We start from the raw sequence: 13,874 nt of genomic DNA, 5'->3' as shown, positions 1-13,874 counted from the left end.
GAACCTTTCAGCAGACTGAAGTCTAAGAAATAAAGAGACATTTTAGTAAGTTTGGGAAAGAGGGAAAAAAAGGAAAGAGAATCAACAGATACACCATAAGGGAGTTAATCTTACAGCACAGGAAGCCATTGGATCCATCATGCTGTTTGAAAGAGCTATCCCATTCCCTTGCTCTTTCCCCATATCCCTGCAAGGATTTTGAATCCCATTTGTTAATACACCAACTATTTTACACAACTGGAGAGGAATAAAAAGCAGTGGCCTTCAAGAACAAAGACTATTATTCTGTATTGGTTACACTGTAATCGATTTCGGAACGCATTTGATAAGGTTCCACACAAGAAATTATCAAAAATGAAAGCACATGGAATTGGAGGTAGCCTTGTGACATGTGTTGGTAATTGGTTGGGAGGTGGCAGATAGAGTAGGGACAAATGGAGCATTCTCTGATTGGTGGGATGTGATATGTGGTGTTCTCCAAAGCTCTGTACTGGGGCCTCAGCTTTTCACCATATAATTAATGACAGTTGAAGGAATACAGAGCTGTATATCTAAATATGTAGATGACACTAAATTAGGAGCATAAGTTGTGTAGATGGGAGCAGCAAGTTACTAAGGGACATGGACAGATAAGTGAGTGAGCAACTACAGCAGATGGAGTTCAATGTAGGAAAGTGTGGGGTCATCTACTTCAGATCCAAGAAAGAAAAATCAGAATATTTTCTTAATGGTGAGAATCTAGGAGCTGTGGAAGAGCAGAGATTTAAATATAGCAACAGAAAATGCTGAAAACACTCAGCAAGTCAGGCAGCATCGAGGAGAGAGAAACAGAGTCAACGCTTCGAGTCGAAGGGTCCCCAACTCGAAACATTGACTCTGTTTCTCTCTCCTCGATGCTACCTGGCCTGCTGAGTGTTTCCAACATTTTCTGTTATTTCAGATTTCCAGCATCCGCAATATTTTGCTATTGTAAAGATATTTAGATGTCCATTTACACAAATCACTAAAATCACAGGTACAAAAAGTAGTCAAAAAGGCTAATGAAATGTTGGCCTTTATCTCAGAGGTTGGAATTCAAAAGTGAGAAAGTGATGCTTCATTTGTACAGAGGCTTGATCAGACCCGATCTGGAGTACTGCATTCAGCTTTGGGCACCTCAGGAAAGATATATTGGCCTTGGAGGGGGTACAGGGCAGATTCACGAGAAGTATACCCAGGCTTAAAGGGTTAAATTATGAGGACAAGTTGCATAAAGTTGGTCTGCATTCCATTGAGTTTAGAAAATTGAGGGACAGTCTAATTGAGGTGTTTAAAATAAAAAAAGGATTTGACTGGGTAGATACAACGGGGCATAATCTTAAAATTAGAGAGGGAGACCATTCAGGAGTGAATTCAGGAAGCACTTTTTTCACACAAAAAGTAGTGGAAATCTGGAACTCACTCCTCCAAAAAGGGTATGGATGCTGAGTCAATTGAAATTTTCAAGACTGAACTCAATAGATTTTTGTTAGGTGAAGATAGCAAGAGATATGGAGAAAAGGCAGGTAAATGGGGTTTGAGGTACAGATCAGCCATGATCTAATTGAATGGCGGAATAAGCTCGAGGGGCTGAATGGCTTACTCCTGTTCCTATGTTGCTAATTACAACACTCCAAAACTTTACTTTTGTAATAGGATAGAAAAAATATTTTAGTACAAGTATTTATGAATAATTGCTAACTACAAGACGGAACTAGTTTTTGGATTAAAAACAAGCTTACTCTTGCAAGCAGTATCTACTTATAAATCGCTATGCATCAGATGGATTACTTTGATAAATGAGGCAGGCAGAAGACGGCTAATTACAGGCCAGTTCGGAGATGAAGGAGGAAGAAAGAATTTGCCATCTGATACTCCCTGTTGTGTACTGCTGTAGGCGTTGCCAGCAATCCAGAATTTCCATTGTATACAATGAATAATTTTATGCAATCATCCCTTTATGGAAGTATAAAGTATATACCTATTTTGGAATTGTACAAGTACTTCTAGCTATAGTGATGAACCTAGATTCCCAGAATAGCCAAGTATCCTCTTTTGCATCGTGCCAAGCTTCTGTTAAGTTTAGTATGTCCCGCCTAAAGATTCGGCAGGCATCATATATAAATGTGTTTTTTTCATGGCATTTGCAGGCATGTTGTACTAACTTAGTTATATAAACCTAAGATTTTTGTTTGAAGTGAAATAGTGTTGAACTATTTACATAAATAAAAACAGAAAATGCTGGAAATACTCAACAGGTCAGGCAGCAGCTGTTGAGAGAGAAACAGAGTTAATGTTTCAGATTGATGACCTTTCGTCAGAACTGGAAAAGGTTAGAGATGTAACAGGTTTTAAGCAAGTGCAGGGGCAGGGAAAGGGGGGAGAGGAAGAAAGAACAAAAGGGAAGGTCTGTGATAGAGTGGAAGGCAGGAGAGATTAAATGACAAATGGGATGATGGTGCAAGTCGAAAGGAGATGGCTATGGAACAAGTAAAGAAATAAAAGATGGGTCTAGAGGAGGTGTAAATAGGACTATCAGGATCATCAGCAACAGCTGCCGTCCAAAAAAATGGCAGAGGTTATGATCTGAAATTGTTGAACTCAATGTTGAGTCCGGAAGGCTGTAAAGTGCCAAATTGAAAGGTGAGGTGCTGTTCCTCGAGCTTACATTGAGCTTCATTAAAACAGTGTAGGAGGCCGAGGACCGAGAGATCAGAGTGGGAGTAGTCTGGGGAATTAAAATGACAGGCGAACGGAAGCTCAGGGTCACGCTTGCGGACTAAAAGTGTTCCGCAATGCGGTCACTCAATTTGCGTTTGGTCTCCCCAATGTAGAGGAGACTGCAACATGAGCAGCGAATACAGTATACTAAACTGCATGTAGTACAAGTAAATCGCTGTTTCACCTGGAAGGAATGTTGAGGGCTCTGGACAGTGGGAAGGGAGGAGGTAAAAGGGCAGGTGTTGCATCTCCTGCACTTGCACAGGAAGGTGCTATGGGAAGGGGAGGGGGTTGTTGGGGTGATAGAGGAGTGGACCAGGAGGGAATGGTCCCTTCGGAATGCTAAAATGGGAAGGGAGGGGAAGATGTGTTTGGTGGTGGGTTCATGCTGGAGGTGGTGGAAATGGTGGAGGATGATCCATTGAATATGGAGGTTGGAGGTGGAAGGTGAGGACAAGGGGAACCCTATTGTGGTTCTGGGAGGGAGGGGAAGGGGCGAGAGCAAAAGCGCAGGAAATGGAACAGACATGGTCGAGGGTTCTGTCAACCACGGTGGAGGGGAATCCTCGGTTGAGGAAAAGGGAAGACTATCGGAAGCACTGGTATGGAAGGTGGCATCATCGGAACAGATGGAAAGGAGACGGAGAAACAAATGGATTAGAGTCCTTACAGGAAGCAGGGTGGGAGGAAGTGTAGTCAAGGTAGCTGTGGGAGTCAGTGAATTTATCTTTCGATTTGGCACTTTACAGCCTTCTGGACTCAACATTGAGTGCAACAATTTCAGATCATAACCACTGCTCCCATTTTTTCCCCAGACGGCAGCAGTTGCTGATGATTCTGTCATTCCCATTTACACCTCTTCTAGACACTTTTTTTTCTTTACTTGTCCCATTACCATCTCCTTTCGCCTTGCACCATTCATCACTTTTGTTATTTAATCTCTCCTACCTGCCCCCCATCACAGACCTTCCCTTTTGTTCTTTCTTCCCCCTTTCCCTGCCCTTGTTTAAAACCTGTTATATCTCTAACCTTTTCCAATTCTGACAAAAGGTCATAGAAACGTTAACTCTGCTTCTCTCTCCATAGATGCTGCCTGACCAGCTGAGTATTTCCAGCTTTTTCTGTTTTTATTTCAGATTTCCAGCATCCACTGCATACAGTTGTTTAGTAAGAACAGTCCCTGCAGACCAAATCCACATAACTGAAAGAAACAACAATGAAAGATTTAAATTTATATAGTGCTATTAATGACCTCAGGACGTCCCAAAGTGCTTTACAGCCAATGATGTATTTTTGAAGTGTAGTTACTGCTGTAATGTAGGAAATGCTGTAGCCAATTTGCACACAGTAAGGTCCCATAACCAGCAACATGATAAATGACCAGATAATCTGTTTTAGTGATGTTGAATGAGGAATAAATATTGGTCAGGACACATCATATTGATTACCATCAAACCAATAGGTGCCTCTATACTACTTAGCTAAGGGAGACCAGGCTTTGAAAACATTTTCCTAAATGAACCAGAGCCTGAACCACTCTGCAGGGAATTAGGATCTGATGACTTTAGTTGATGTCTCCATTTTTCAGCATCTCTCCTTTGCACACTTCCTTCAGTATTCCTTTCCTCCTCCCACCTGCAGCTATACTTCTTACAACATTGTATCAGAGTTAATGTTAAAGTTGATAACTGCTTCTAAGAGCAGAATGATTTGCATTTATATAGCACCTGATCAACTCTCAAACTTCTCAAATCACTTCACACACAATGATTTATTTCCAGTTATATAGGCACACAAATCAGCTTTTCTGAATTAATATCTAGTTCTTCTGGGGGGGGGGGTGTTTAGTAATCTTATTTGAGGAATGAATGTTGGCCAGAACACTAGGAGATCCCCATGCTCTTCTATGAATAATGCCATGTATCTTCAACATCCATCTGAACACATTTCATCCAAAGGACACCATTTGTGACAAGGTAGCACTCCTTCAGTGCTGCGTTGGAATGTCAACCTAGATTAAGTGTTCAACTCCTGGAGTGGGGTTTCAGTACACAACAACTGACTCAAATGCAGGCGTGCTAATTGGCTTTGGCATATACTTCTTGATATACCTATCAATTCGTCCAATGAAAAGCGACGAGTTAGGAAAGTAACTATAGGTTTTTATTGACTAAATAACAGAGCCCACCCTCATGGGTGATCGGATCCAACAAGGAGGAATACCAGCCAGTCGACTACCTTTATACCTGGGCAGGTAGGTGGAGCCATGGGCGGAGTCAGTGATGGTCAGCCCAGGTATAACAGTGTGACAAGAGGCGACCTCGTATAGTGATACAACAGTGAGAACAATATAAGTGATAACTATAGTGTAACGATAGTGAACGATAAAAGTGGTTTACCACATTCACCCCTTCTTTAGATTTGAGTCCGGCGGGGTGAAGTGTACTACCAGTTCTGGTATGTCAGTCTGTCCGGAGGCCTCGTAAGCCTCTCCGATCGTCGCAGCGGCGGTGTTGCATTATCCGGTGTTAATGCTGGTGTCTGCGTGGTCGGCGAAGGCTCGTGGGGTTCCGGCATGCCGTCTACCTGGGCTGGAATTGGGGGGGTGGTGGGGGGGGGTAAGGGTGGTGTCTCCGGAGTGCCCGAGGGTGCGAGGTCTCGTAAGGAGACAGTATCCTCCCACCCGTCTGGGTAAGCCACGTAGGCGTACTGGGGGTTGGCGTGCAGGAGGTTCACCATCTCGACCAGGGGGTCCGTTTTATGGGCCCTCACGTGCTTTCGCAGCAGGACGGGCCCCGGAGAGGTCAGCCAGGTTGGTAGAGTGGTTCCCGTAGTCGACTTCCTGGGGAAAACAAACATTCGTTCATGGGGGGTGGCGTTAATGGCAGTGCAAAGTAGTGACCGGATGAAATGCAGCGCTGTCAGGAGGACTTCCTGCCAGCGGGAGGTTGGGAGGCCCTTAGACTTTAAGGCTAAGATGACGGCCTTCCAGACAGTCGCGTTCTCTCTTTCCACCTGGCCGTTCCCTCGGGGGTTGTAGCTGGTGGTCCTGCTTGCTGCAATACCTCTCGCTAGTAGGAACTGGCGGAGTTCCTCGCTCATGAAGGAGGAGCCCCGGTCACTATGTATATAGTTCGGGAACCCGAACAAGGCGAAGAGTTCGTTCAGGCATTTAATGACCGTGGTACTGGTCATGTCTGGGCAGGGGAAGGCAAAGGGGAAACGGGAGTACTCATCAACGATGTTGAGGAAGTACACATTACGGTCGGATGACGGTAGGGGCCCCTTAAAGTTGATGCTCAGGCGCTCGAAGGGGCGGGTGGCCTTGATCAGGCTTGCTTTGTCCGGCCTATAGAAGTACGGTTTGCACTCGGCACAGGTCTGGCAGTTCCTGGTCATGGTCCTGACCTCCTCGATGGAGTAGGTCAGGTTGCGGGCCTTAATGAAATGGTAAAGTCTGGTGACCCCGGGGTGGCAGAGGTCGTTGTGGAGGGTCTGAAGTCTATCAATATGCGCGCTGGCGCATGTAATTCGTGAAAGAGCATCAGGGGGTTCGTTCAGCTTACCTGGCCGGTACAAGATCTCATAATCGTAGGTGGATAGCTCGATTCTCCACCTCAAGATCCTGTCATTCTTGATTTTGCCCCTCAGCTTGTTATTAAACATGAAAGCGACCGAACGCTGGTCGGTGAGGAGGGTAAATCGTTTGCCTGCCAGGTAATGCCTCCAGCGTCGTACCGCCTCCACGATCGCCTGGGCTTCCTTCTCGACCGACGAGTGTCGGATCTCAGGGCCCTGTAGGGTCCTTGAGAAGAAGGCCACCGGCCTCCCCTCCTGGTTAAGGGTAGCGGCTAGGGCGAAGTCGGATGCATCGCTCTCCACTTGGAAGGGGATGGACTCATCCACTGCGTGCATTGTGGCCTTGGCTATGTCTCCCTTAATGAGGGAGAAGGCCGCACACGCCTCCTCCGTGAGGGGGAAGGATGTGGACTTCATGAGGGGTCTGGCTTTGTCCGCATAATTGGGCACCCATTGGGCATAGTAGGCAAAGAGTCCCAGGGTTCTCTTAAGTGCCTTAGGACAGTGGGGGAGGGGTAGCTCCATGAGGGGGCGCATTCTTTCGGGGTCGGGGTCGGGGCCGATGACTCCGTTCTCTACTACACAGCCGAGGATAGCAAGGCGTGAGGTGTTAAACACACATTTCTCCTTATTGTAGGTGAGGTTCAGCCGTTGGGCCGTACGGAGGAATTTCTCCAGATTCACATCATGGTCCTGCCGGTCGCGGCCGCAGATGGTGACGTTATCTAGATAAGGGAACGTGGCCTGCAGTCCGTTCTGGTCGACCATCCGGTCCATCTCCCTTTGGAAGACCGACACCCCGTTGGTGACACCGAAGGGGACCCTAAGGAAGTGGTAGAGGCGCCCGTTCGCCTCGAAGGCAGTATACTGGCGGTCCTCCGGGCTGATAGGGAATTGGTGGTAGGCCGACTTAAGGTCGATGGTCGAGAATACTCGGTATTGTGCAATCTGATTGACCATGTCAGATATGCGGGGAAGGGGGTATGCGTCCAGCTGGGTGTACCTGTTTATGGTCTGGCTGTAGTCGATGACCAAGCGATTTTTATCGCCGGTCTTAACGACCACGACCTGGGCACGCCAGGGGCTGCTGCTCCCCTCGATGATGCCCTCTTTCAGGAGGCGCCGCACCTCATAGCTAATGAAGGCCCTGTCCCCGGCGCTGTACCGCCTGCTCTTGGTAGCGACGGGTTTGCAGTCGGGGGTTAGGTTAGCGAACAGGGAAGGTGGCGGGACCTTGAGGGTGGATAGGCTGCAGGTGTTACGCGGTGGGCGGTTTAACATCCGCTGGTTGTCGACTGTGAGTGGGGGGAGGGGTCCACCGTATGCTAGGGTGACACTTTGGAGGTGGGATTGGAAGTCCAGCCCTAGTAGGACGGCAGCGCAGAGCTGGGGGAGGACGAGGAGTTTAAAGTTTTTATACTCCGTACCCTTAACCGACAGGGTCACAACACAGTAGCCGCTGATGTCCGTGGCGTGGGACCTTGATGCCATCGAGATTCGGTTGCGCGTTGGCAGGACGGGGAGGGAGTAGTGGCTCACCGTGTCTGGGTGGATGAAGCTCTCCGTGCTTCCGCTGTCGAACAGGCAGGTCGTGGCGTGGCCGTTTACTTTGATGTCCATCATCGACTTGGACAGGTGATGTGGGCGGGCTTGATCCAGAGTGACGGAGGCTAGTGTGTAGCTGAGCGAGTCGTTGTCGTCTGCGGGTGAGGCGGTCGTCGGGTCTGGAGGCACGGTGGCAGTCGAGCGTGGTGGGTAAAATGGCGTCTCCCACGAGGTTGGACAAAATGGCTGCCCCCATAACTCACATGAGGCACTATTGGGGTCGGTTGCCTTGATCAAAGATGGCCGCCCCCATGACTCACGTGTGGGGATGCTGGCCTCTGTTGCCTTGAAGGAAGATGGCCACCCCCACAGTTCGCATGAGGCACTGCTGGCCTCTGAAGATCCACTTCTGCAGGCCTTAGCAAGGTGGCCTTTCTTCCTGCAGGTTGAGCAGGTGGAGTTCCTAGCTGGGCAGCACGACCTCGGGTGTTTCTCCTGGCCGCAGAAAAAGCAGCCGCGGGGGTCCGATGTCGGAGCCGGTGCCGGGGGTGGCGGTCCCGATCGGGTCCGGGACGCCGACGCTGAGGTAGGTCCCGGGGGCGGCGCGGTGAAGGGTATTGCGGTAGGGGTCGGGCCCGAGTCCCAGGGTCGCGAACAGTACCTGGAGAACGCCTCCTGGTCCCGATGGGCCACCTCCAGGGAGAGAGCGAGGGCTGCAGCTTTGTCCAGGTCGAGGTCCTTTGCTTCCAGTAATCGCTGCCGTGAGTAGTCGGACCGTAGGCCTTTCACGAAGGCATCGCGGACGTTGTCTTCCGTATTTTCTGCCGCCGTTACTGCTTTAAAGTTACAGTCTCTGCCGAGTGCTTGTAGCACCCGTAAAAATTCCTCCACCGGCTCCCCTGGCAGTTGCGGGCGGGACCTTAGGAGGTGCCTGGTATACATGGGGTTTACCGGGGTTTGGTACTGTCTTTTCAGCCGGTTGATGGCGTCCTCATATGTTTTAAGGTCCCGGATGAGCGCGAATACTTTAGGGCTCAGTTGGGCGTTCAGAACTCTTAGCTTGGATCTCTGAGGCACGTTGGACTCTTCCAGGTAGGCTTCAAAGCAGCCCAGCCAGTGATCGAAGTCGAGGGCTGCGTTCGCTGCCCGTGGATTTAGATCCAGGTACGGTGGTCTGAGGGCTCGCAGCCAAGCCGGCTGTTGTGATTGTTGCGGCTCGGCGTCTGAAGGCTGCTGTGGCTGTTGTGGCGGGGCGTCTGGATGAGACATCTTAAAATTTAGTCAATAAAATTGATATACCTATCAATTCGTCCAATGAAAAGCGACGAGTTAGGAAAGTAACTATAGGTTTTTATTGACTAAATAACAGAGCCCACCCTCATGGGTGATCGGATCCAACAAGGAGGAATACCAGCCAGTCGACTACCTTTATACCTGGGCAGGTAGGTGGAGCCATGGGCGGAGTCAGTGATGGTCAGCCCAGGTAGAACAGTGTGACAAGAGGCGACCTCGTATAGTGATACAACAGTGAGAACAGTGAGAACAATATAACAGTGATAACTATAGTGTAACGATAGTGAACGATAAAAGTGGTTTACCACACTTCTACTGAACTTGCATCTTTTCAAATTGTTTTAAAGCAGACTGTTGGCCATTGGTGGTTTCAAAATAACCATCAGACAGATAGTTCAACAGATCCAGTAAACTGAAAATCTTATTCAATCTCCACTAAACAGGAAAACTTACTAAATGAACCTTTTCATGCTTCCTTGCACATCAGGGATTATTCACTGTTTACCACATTAGGCAGGAAACTAACATCTTGACAATAGGAGGGGGAAAAAAGGAATAGGAGTGTACACTTCATGGAAAGACACTGAAGAGTGTGGTGACACCTAGGGATGAAAGACGTAGAAAGCGGGGAATGTAGGATGATGCCAGTGATAAGAAACTATAGTTATGAGGAAAGACTTTGAGATACTGGGACTGTTTCCATTGGAGCTGAAAAGTTTAAGAAGATATTTAATAGAAGTTTTTCAAATTATGAAGGGTGTGTAGGACAAGACTATTCCCTCTGCTTGGGGATTCAGTGATGAGGTATTATCAATTTAAGTCAGAGACTGAGAAGATTGTTGGACCATTGAATGCTTTGTTATGAAGAGTAGACGAGGCAGAGACCACTGCATCTTTTAAGGGAACATTGGATAAACTTTGAAGCAGTGGAATACACTTAAAAAATATCCATTAACCAATACACTGTTTTCTGTCCTTTAAGACAGGACGGGTATCAGTTCTAATTCTTGATTCATATCGATACCTGAGAGTATTGGCAGATGCTAATTTTTTTTTTGATGCTCATGAAAGGAGGAATGTTAGTGCTAGAAAATGAACTTCTTCAGATTTCAAGACCCTGTGTCAGCAACAAGCACTTCCAGGTCAGGTATAGCACTGACAGGTGCAAAGTAAAGCTCCCGCTACTCCATCCCTACAGCGTACCTCAGCAGCAACCTCAGAAAAGTATCCTAACTCTATCAGTGAGACACATTTTCTAATTCCCACTCCAGCCATCGTGTAACATGTTTGAATAAGAATGCCAAGTAGTGCTGAATAACGGAAAGTTTTATGCTATAGGCCAATGCCCATTAAGAATTGATTGCCCAAACTCATTGCACATAGATCCCTCAATTGCATTTGAGCTCAGCTGCCAACAGTGAAAGACCAGCATCGAACCTGTACCACCCAGTTCCCTGTAGATGGTAAATTTACTCCAGATGCAGTCCTTTGGGACCGTGCTGAAAACAGGCCTCTCTTATCCTTTAATGAAATCAAAGTTCCAGTGCAGGTTAAAATTGTGGCATAGAAATGTGTTCTAACGGTTCTCCTTCAGAGTTTCAGCTTAGGAGTTGGTAGCACTCTTGTCTCAAACAGAAAATTGTGTTTTCAACCCCTACTATGGGCTTGAGCACAGATTTTAGGCTGACATTTCAGTGCAGTACTGATAATGTGCTACACTGTTTTGGGGGCGGGGGGGGGGGGGGCGCGCGGGGGGGTGTCATCTTTCAGATGAGATGGGAAACTCGACCCCATCTTGCAACTCAGGTGGACATAAAAGATCCAATTACACTATTCAATAAACAACAGGCAGTTCTCCTGATCAACATTCCTCTCAACCAATGCCATTAAATTATATGGGCATTCACTGTTTGTGGGACCTTGCTGTGCTTGCATATATAACAGTGACAGCATTTTAAAAGTAATCCAATGGTTGTAAAGCCGTTTGGGATTTCTTGATGATGTGATATGGCCCAGAAATTCAGGTCTCCACGGGTGAGTACGCACGGGGTACTCACCCGTAGGCCCAATGGAAGTGCCGGTTTTCTGCATGCACTGCGCATGCGCGGGAAACCGGCACTTCCATTCCCCTGAAAGAAGGGGTTGAGAGGTGGAACGCATGCGCCGGAGAGGCAGCGCGTGCGCATCAAACTTACGTTTTTTTTCCAGGTTTTTCCGGGAGGGTAAGTCTCCAGCAGTTACACTTTAAAAAAGCAGGCGCAAGGCCGGCTTTTAACAAGGTAAGTGGTGAATTAATTAAAATTATGACATTTTTCCCCACAGGTTTATTATTTTTAAATACTTTAAAGAAAGGTAGGTTTATTTTTAGCCCCGTTAGAAAATGTAATTAATTTTTTCAAAAATTTAAATTGTTTAAGAGTTATTTCATGTAATTTATAGTTATTTTAAAAATGTGATTTTTAAAAAATTTATTTGAAGTTTTAGTGATGTTTTGGGGCTTATAGTATTTATAGGTTTGACAGCTCTTCCTGTCAAACTTATGAATGAAGCATTCCCTGCTACCATTGGCTCTCCATGGCCCACGTGATCCCAGGGGACGCATCGAACTAACTGCTCCCCTGGGATACGCAAGCACTGCGCGCCGGCAGTTGGAGGAGGCCCAGGATTGGAATCCCACGCGGGCCCACAGCTCAACGGCCGGCGCGCTAGTTAAGTGCAGGTCGGGGGCTTGCACCCACAGGAAGCCCCCAACCCGAATTTCTGGGCCATAAATGCAGATCTCTCCCTTACTTCCAACCTTGTGGTTCTGAACTATCAGGTGTGCAAAAGGGTTCCTTCAGTCCACGCCCGAGATCCAGAACAAAGCTGTGAGGCAGCTTTATGACAGAAAAGAAAACCTGTTGCAGGAATGGTGGGCCCTGGCCTACATCCGCCTGTCACTGAGCATCCTCATCAGGGTTACATCTTGACAAAGCTACTCAGATGAGGACCTGAATCAAACAGCTGAAGAGTCTAGTATGTGGCATTTTAAGCAGGTAAAGAGACTAGTAAGCGGTATTGGACTTGGACATCAAGAACACCATGGTGGCTCAACAATACAAGCTGTCCTGCATTGGCTATTCTATCACACTGAAGGAAGGTGTTCATCGTATAATTGATGAGGAAATTCAAACTAGGAACAGCAGCTATTCAGAGGCATTATCTGGAAGCTAGATATGAGAATATATGCTCACATATCTAAGGTTTGGTGTCTAGGTTGCAGAGAGGCCAACAGCATTGCTGCTGATGCTGCACACCTGCATCTGATTGATCGATCATTCAATGGGGTATGGTGTGCCCTCATTCTGTGGTAATGGTAAGTTGTGCTGCTCACCATGAGGAGCTCCTGGTACCTGTTGCCTACTTGAGATGAGCTTCAAAATCCCATCCATCAATCACCAATTGCCTATTTCCACCTCCACAACATGGCTGCTGTTTGTCTTTAATTCTTCTTCCGTCTTTGCTGAAACCTTCATTCATGTTTTCATTATATCCATGATCAACCGCTTCAACACCATCCTTGATGGCCTCTGAAGTGCCACACAATATACACTCCAACTTATCCTAATCCAGAACTTCCTGTCCTGCACTACATTCTATTCCCCTACTGCCCCGTCTTTGCCTAGCTCCATTGTCTCCCCATCTCCCAATGCAATGAATTCAAAATCCATATCTACAAATCCATCCATGGTATCACCCCACGTGCACTTCAGGCTCCTCTTTTGCAACCCCCTCCCCCCACCCTGTCTCCACTCCACCGTCAGCGAGAGCCTTTAGCCACCTTAGCCCCATATTCTGGAACTCTCTCTTTAAACATTCCCCTTTGCCCAATGTACAAATGGATTATAAAGAGCTGAAAAGTCCCAGATTCAATTGCTGGTTTGAGTTAGCAGATCTCTGCTGGAGTGGCCATAGGGGTATTATAGGGCTTTCATGTCCCAGAGCATTTGGTGTGCAAGTGAGAGAATGAGAAAAAGGTACAACAATCCCACAGAGGGTGTGCGCTTTGGAGCTGCGGTGCTCCAAGCCAGTCTGAAGGTGCATGTTCTCAGCACTCGTCTCTGAATTCTGAACCATTTTTATCATACTCTTGTTTGTATGTGCAAGTGCAACAAATGAGAAAGAATTTTACATTACTTATCACAGGCAGAGTCTTCTTTATTCTTTGAATTAATTTCAATCTCCACCTAAAAACTGCCACCTAAGCTTACCCCCGCAACAACTTGTATATTATAACAGCACCTTTAACGTAGTAAAAAGCCCCTAGGTGCTTCACAGGAGCATCAAACAAAATTTGACACCGAGCCACATAAGGAGATATTAGGGCAGATGACCAAAAACTCAGTCAAAGAGGTAGGTTTTAAGGAAGGTCTTAAAGGAGGAAAGAGAGATAGAGAGGCAGAGGTTTAAGGTGGAATTCCAGAGTTTTGGCCCTCAGCAGCTGAAGGCACGGCCGCCAATGGTGGAGTGATCAAAATTGTGGATGTGCAAAAGGCCAGAATTGAAGGAGCGCAGATATCTTGGAGGGTTGTAGGGCTGGAAGAGGTTAGAGAGATAGGGAGGGGATGAGGCCATGGAGGGATTTGAAAACAAGGATATGAATTTTAAAAATCGAGACTTTGCTCAACCAGGAGCCAATGTAGGTCAGTGAGCACAGGAGTGATGGGTGAACAGGACTT

The 13,874-nt window shown here is 47.1% G+C and overlaps 1 protein-coding gene across 5 annotated transcripts in view; it reads right to left on the bottom strand.

Annotated features, from left to right (window-relative positions):
* akap9 (A kinase (PRKA) anchor protein 9) overlaps positions 1 to 13,874 on the bottom strand; it is a 316,455-nt gene that overhangs the window by 165,848 nt on the left and 136,733 nt on the right. The gene's annotated exons all lie outside the window — the stretch shown is intronic.

The sequence above is a fragment of the Somniosus microcephalus genome, chromosome 5 (assembly GCF_052327205.1).
Source record: "Somniosus microcephalus isolate GS21.2 chromosome 5, FLI_Smic_1.0, whole genome shotgun sequence".
Taxonomy (NCBI): domain Eukaryota; kingdom Metazoa; phylum Chordata; class Chondrichthyes; order Squaliformes; family Somniosidae; genus Somniosus; species Somniosus microcephalus.
This window is presented reverse-complemented; position numbering and strand designations above follow the sequence as displayed.